The sequence below is a fragment of the Polypterus senegalus genome, chromosome 4, assembly GCF_016835505.1.
Source record: "Polypterus senegalus isolate Bchr_013 chromosome 4, ASM1683550v1, whole genome shotgun sequence".
Classification (NCBI taxonomy): Eukaryota; Metazoa; Chordata; class Cladistia; order Polypteriformes; family Polypteridae; genus Polypterus; species Polypterus senegalus.
This window is the reverse complement of record NC_053157.1, coordinates 53,150,805-53,156,804: the sequence shown is the minus strand read 5'-3', so window position 1 is coordinate 53,156,804 and position 6,000 is coordinate 53,150,805.

Genomic DNA, 6,000 nt, shown 5'->3' with positions numbered 1-6,000 from the left:
GGAGCCTGGAAAAATGAGAAGCCTGTGAAAGTCTCAAAGGACAAGTGTGGCAATAGCAAACAGCCCATCTAAAAAGAGTGAGTTACCAAAACGAATAATGTAAAGAGTGGAAGTCTATTGACAGTCAGTGCAGGTGAGCACTGGTGTGGTGCTGGTGTGGTGTGGTTCATAATGGCAACAAATTACAACTTTAGGAATAATAACAACATGATTATCATGATGTCAACGTGAACACACACAGTGTTCTTGGGCATTTAGTGTTTTAATGCACCTTCCCGATTGTAACTATTCGATCTACAAGGGTGAGAGTTATTTGGGCTGTGTCAAACTCATGGCTGTTATAATTCCTGTGACTCACCATATCTCATGATTTTCAAAGCTTCAGATCTTTTTCCAGCACAATCAGGAATTTGCTTCAAAAGTTTCACAGGCTTCGATATTTACTTGTGGCCATCCAGCCATTTGTGCTTTTTCAATCACTTTTTCACAGAGTTGCTTGGAGTTTTCTTTTTGTCTTCATTGTGGGGGTCAGCCAATCATACTGACTGATGATAAGCTGTAACTTCCAAATAATGTGCATTTATACTTTAACTAGTCTTCTCCCACAGCTCGGCACACGTTGAAGTGAAACAGGACAGCGAGGAGGACCCTGCCTGGCTCCCTACTCCTGACATAACACTTCCCTCTCCCCTCGGCATGCACCCTCTGTCTCGGATTAGCGCAAATATATTGCTCCTGCAAGCGAACTATGATTCTTAGCGTGATGAGAGAAGTCACAAAATCAAACAGAATGTTCAAGCAAATTCTAGAAAAAAGCCTGATCTAAATCCATTAAGTAGTTCTATCATTCACTAGCTAAGCGGATGTAAGATACGCCCTGAGGCTGGTGCGTGAGTGAGGATGGCCCCGCCTCCCTCCCCTCCCCTCGGCCTACTGTGTCTCTCTTGGATTCCTGCAAGCGAATTATGATACTTAGCGTGATGAGAGAGATCGCAAAATCAACCGCAATGTTCAAGCATATTATAAAAAATCTGTTAAGTAGTTCTCTCGTGAAAAGCAAACAGACATACAGACAGACAGACAGACATTGGATTTTATATACATAGAGATTAACTGAAACTACTTGAATACAGACAGGTGACCTCTGTTTAAGGATTTATTTGATTTCTACAACCAATTGACTGCACCAGTGATGATTAGTGTCTGTCATATTAAAGGGAGTGTGTTTTGTGCTTTATATTTGTAATTTATTCAGACTACTTTGAAGAGATCTGTTTTCATTTTGATATTAAAGAGTCTTTTTCTGCTGATTAGTGTCAAAAATGCCAAATTAAATCCAATGTGATTCAATTTCTTATAATAATAAAATATAACAACTTCTAATTACTTTTTATATAGACACTGGCTGTGTCCTTTTCTGGAGCTCATGCTTACCTTGTGACTAGTGCTGGTAGGATTGGCTCAAACCTGAGAATGCTGAATTGGATTAAGCATGTCTGAAAAATACATGATTGTAATTGTAAGACTTTTTTTCAAAAATCCATCCTTTTAGATACTTTATGACTCACCATATTCAGTTCAGGTTCCCAATAACATCAGGTAGAATGCTGAAACAAACACTGGATGGACCATCAGCCTATCAAACAGCACTCTTATACATTCAGCCAAGCACACAGGTTCTTAGACTCTCCAATCAACCTAAATAATGGGAAGGAAACTGAAGCAGTTTTAGAAAACCCAGAAATATAAAAAAAATACATTTTACACTGGGCATAAAATCAAAAAAATACACGCAGCAAAATAATTATAACCCTGTGTTGTAGTTTCATGAAGTCAGATGTAATTAATAAGTTACAGAAATCGATGAGCTAACAAATGGCAGCTTTTGATGGATGTGTTTTAAGAGGAAGGGAAGCATTTCTTATGAAATCTGGGAATAAAGGACTTGTGACTTCCCATCATTTTAGCAAAGAAATTAATTTTAAAAACATCTTACTGTATCGTCATATCGACTGTCAGCTTTTGATAAATATGTGCTTTGATTAACTCTCAGCAGATGTTAAAATTTTGTAAGTCTATGTGAAAAAATTAAATTAAAAGAATGTAATAGACTCATACATGAAAATCACAATAAGCAAATTTCAACGAACTGGGAATATTGTGGTCCTCCTTGGATGTATTCTTGTGATGTAATTTTTTATTTAATATATAGCTGGTGAAACTTTCAAAACTGACTTGGCATTGTGTTTGCATACAGACTATATTCAAAATTGACTCCATACTTATCAGATTAAATTTAGATTGAAAACTGACTCCATACATTTCAAGTTTATATTTGTGTAAAGTATTCTATATATTCTAAAATTTATTTAATTTGCCTGTTTGGCACCACATTGTATTTACATTGTAAAAGATGATCTGGCTGGGAAGACATTTACAGTCACAGAAGCTCAAAGAACTTTTAAAAATTTTATAAATGACAAACCATAGGATTCTTTTTTATTTTCTAGCACAGTATTTGCATGTCTTTTATGCAGATTCTTCCTTATGATGTTAGAGGTTAATTGTAAAGCTAATGGGCTGAAGATACTGTAAATGACTGTTCTTGAATGGCATTTATAAAGAAGTTTTAAGAACAACAGAAACCCACTGGGGGCAAAAGGTGCATTTGATGCTTGGGACACTAGAAAAAATATTGAAAAGAGGGAATGTCACCTCACAGAAATTTAGAATTTGGTCTGGTATAGAATGACTTCAGGCATTGGTATATGGCCTCTATTATTTTGAAACCCGATCTGCAGCTTATTCAAACTTTTCTATTTTTGTTGTCACAAGAATGAGCTGTAGACATCAAAGGTTTGGATCAGCCTCCCGTATATTATACCCTGACTAAAAATGGGTAAATTAGTTGTGCTGTTCACAGGTCAGAGTCCAAAACAGAACTGATTTAGGTATGTAAAAATGGTGGCTTTAGAGACCAGAAGAGACGCCATTGGGACCAGAAATGATGTTATCGTGGGCACCAGAACCGGAATCGATGTCCTCAGGGCCAGAAGTGACATCATCGTGGCCATCAAAACCAGAAGTGACGTCATTGTGGGCACCAGAACTGTAAGTGATGTCTTCACGAGTGCCAGAACTCATGAATGGTCTGCTGAGGACCAAGAGATAAAGTCAGTGCACCTCTCCACCCCTTGGTCTGGCATGGAACTATCATTATTCAGGCCCTTTAGCTGCCTCCCATGCGCACATGTGTGACACTGTTTAATAATACATCACTTTGGCTTGTCAAAGATTGTTAGACTCCCTAAACGTTTTACATACCTTTTGTCCTAGATGTTAATTTTTTCACCCTTTGTATTAGTGTGCTGGTAGAAAAGAATACATTTCAGATTTCTAAAACATTAATTTTCCAAAAAATTAAATGCTACAAAGAAATTTTTCTATTTTATTAAAGAATGTGGCATGTTAAGCAACAAATCACTTTTCAAATAAAATTGTGATTACTTTGTAGGTATTTAGCCCACTGCATCATTTAAGATAAAATAACGTATAACTAATGATTAATGACATAGTGAACCAAACTGATTAACTGAAAAAGAAGTAGGTATAGAAGGAATCAAACTCAATTAAGGAAAACCAAACTGAAAAGGGAGAGTGTGGCAGATGTGGTAGTTTAACCCCGACATAATCATTTTTTACACTGTGGCAAAAGTGAGCGCAGCAAAACAACACAAGGTCCTCTTCCTGCAACAGCAAGGTTTTTCTCAAAAAGAAATGTCTCTGCAGGCAGGATTTTCAAAATGTGCTGTCCAAGCCCTTCTGAAGAAGCATCAGGAAATGAATAAGGCTGAGGATCAGCAATAGGCCATGGAAACTGCATGAAGCAGATAAGAGATATGTCAAACTGGCATCCCATAGAAATCCAACTCTGTTATCAGTTCTAAACATACAGAAACTACTGTAACCCATGTAGACTCCCTATAGTCCACAAAAGTCTTGTCAGAAGTGGTCTTCACAGAAGAGTTGCTGCCAAAATACCATTCCTCCAAAGCAGAAACAAAGCCATGAGACTCATTTAGACACACAAACTGGGGTGTTGTACAATGTCAGTGAGTGCTCCAAACAGATGAGTCCAAATTAGAGCTTTTTTGGCTCAGAAAGGAGGCAGTTGGTCTGCAGACGAGCTGGAAATCACTACTTGGATGAGTGTTTGCAGCCAATAGTGAAGTATGTCTTTGTTTCCCTAGAGTTTTGGGGCTTCATTTCTGCAAATGCAACTCTTAGTTTGTTCAGAATCTCCAATGCTAAGAAGCAGATTTTTATCCCTCACACGGTAAATCAGGTTTTGATCTCAACATCATTAAGGCTGTCTGAGATTACCTGGAGAGACAGAAGCAGGTCAGACAAGCCAAGTTTGTAAAAGAACTGGGGTACAATCTCTAGGAAGCTTGGAGCAAACTACCAATTTTCTTGTAAAACTGCGTGACAGTGGACTTAAGAGAAATTATGCTATATTAAAGACAAGTTGAGATTACAGCAAATACTAATTTGATTTAGTATTAATGTCTACTCTTCATTGTAAGCTTTTTGCTATTAAGAAAATTTTGTTTCATTATTTTTGAAAGTAACTTTAAAGATTTTTTTTACATGTGCTTTGGACCTTTGTACAGTATTATACACAGTATAATCATGCTAACTTATGGCTCCATTTGGGACCGGACATTTGGCCATATGTCAAATTTTCCATTTGTCAGTCACTGCAACTGAGGCTTTGTGAATCTGGTGTGGGCCACCAGTAGGCATACTTTAACTGAGTAGCACAAAGTGATCTTCAAGTCTCAGTGGCTGCTCGCTTTGTCCATGTAAAGGAAGGCAGTGTGAGGCAAATGCATAAGAATTAGCCTCATAGAGCAGTAAATAAACCTTAAAGGGCCTTCCTAGAGTTAGAATATTAATAATAATGAAAAGTTTATAACTATTTATGAGGTATTTCAATCTCCTTGTTGGAAGACAAAAAAGAGTATGAGCCATTTAGATTGGAAACAAACAAAAAAAAAGATGTGCCAGCTGCGTGGAGCGGGACTTCAAGAAAAAGCTGCATGGCGTAGACAGTCAGAGCCCTGAAGACTGGAACATTATGGGTACAATGATATTTGTTTGTTTTTTATTGTTTTTACTTATTCCTAGTTTGTGGCTATTTTGCTGGTTGCAACACCAGTACAAGAATTCACACAGCCAAGCGACTGCTACCTCTGCACCTCCACCAGCGCTTCTATCACTGCTTCTGTGCAGAGTATATCATTCTATGGTTGGCAGTGCTTCTGCAAGTACATAATAAACAAAAGGTGTGCTGCCTTTACGGCCTGCAGTGGCTGATTTTGGCAATTTTTAGAACATTATTACCCCAATGTTTTCTTATGGCCTGAATTAACTCGGTCACATATAGATCTGCATATGACTGTATATTATTTTTGCTTCCTTAAACCAACCTCAGCTGCTTAAATAATGATCTGTTGATCAGTTCAAGACTTCAGAGGAATATTAATGCACAACACTATTTCCTATTTATTTAACGGACGACTGAACTATGTAATGTCTTCCATCAAATTGACAAATGCATTTACTGCACACAGTGGTAAGAACCAGGCTGTGTCTTTTAGACTAATTATTTTCAGCCATTGTGTTAATTCAATCTGTAATGAACTTGTGCACCACAATATTGAAACATTAAATTGACAAAAGCATCAGCCATCGACTTCAACATGAAATCCCTTTACACTTGGTCTCCATACAAATCTGCAATTGATTGGTTTTCCATCACTTAACATTGGCTGTTTCAATTCACTTTATTAATATTCTGTTCAAAAATGTGTAAACACTGGAGGAGTTAACTGATGATGAATTAACTTCACAAATCTTTTATTGATGAGACAAATTTTCCTGGCATGGAGATTCATCTCTCTGGGTTTACAATTTTGCACAGTCAATTCAACTGGC